Source organism: Brassica oleracea, unplaced genomic scaffold (genome assembly GCF_000695525.1).
Source record: "Brassica oleracea var. oleracea cultivar TO1000 unplaced genomic scaffold, BOL UnpScaffold01229, whole genome shotgun sequence".
In the NCBI taxonomy this organism is placed as follows: domain Eukaryota; kingdom Viridiplantae; phylum Streptophyta; class Magnoliopsida; order Brassicales; family Brassicaceae; genus Brassica; species Brassica oleracea.
The window spans coordinates 1-912 of NW_013617779.1; positions in this window are offsets into that span (position 1 = coordinate 1).

The following is a 912-nucleotide window of genomic DNA, read 5'->3' on the forward strand; positions in this document are numbered from 1 at the left end:
TAGTTCTTTCTCGGCTTGACGACGAACTAGTTCCTCTCGGAAAGAAATATGACCGGCAACACAAGCAGGCGCTTCCGCCGGAGAAGTTAGAACCGGAGCCGGAGACGTGGCCTCGCCCATCTCGACGTCGGAATCCTTCTTATCACCTTGGGAGGAAGACATGTTGAAAGGAAAGTTATGAAACTAGAGAGTTTTTTAATTTTTGAATGAGTTTGAAGGAATGAAGAAGGGAAGGTGTGAAGAAAATGAATGACAAGAGCTCACTACTTATAGAAGTATGGATTCGGAATATCGTCTCGATAACTTTTTTCCGCGGAGTTTAAAATGTGAATTTCGTCCAATACACTTAACCTTGTCAAAGCCATCTATCCGCCCGCTAGAGTCACAACTCTAACGGGCTGGGGGGCTAACTGTTTGGGTCAAAAACGGTTACGACAAAATTAACATTCAAAACGTCAGAGGAAGAAAATAAGAATTTCTCCGAAGAGTACTTTTCGAAATAGATTCTTCCTTACGAAAAAGCTTTACGGAAGAAAGAATCGAGATGTCCGACGAAACCTTGAAACAGGTCATTACACAGCGACCGAACGTCCGTCCCGCTCGGTCGCTACGTAGCGACCGAGCGATCGTCCCACTCGGTCGCTACGTAGCGACCGAGCTCGAGCCAAAGTTCGGTCGCTACGTAGCGACTGAGCGATCCTCCCGCTCGGTCGCTACGTAGCGACCTAGCTCAAGCCAAGGCTCGGTCACTACGTAGCGACCAAGCGCTCGTCCCGCTCGGTCGCTACGTAGCGACCGAGCTCAAGCCGAGGCTCGGTCGCTACGTAGAGACCGAGCGATCGTCCCGTTCGATCGCTACGCAGCAACCAAGCTCAAGCCAAGGCTCGGTCGCTACGTAGCGACCGAGCTCGA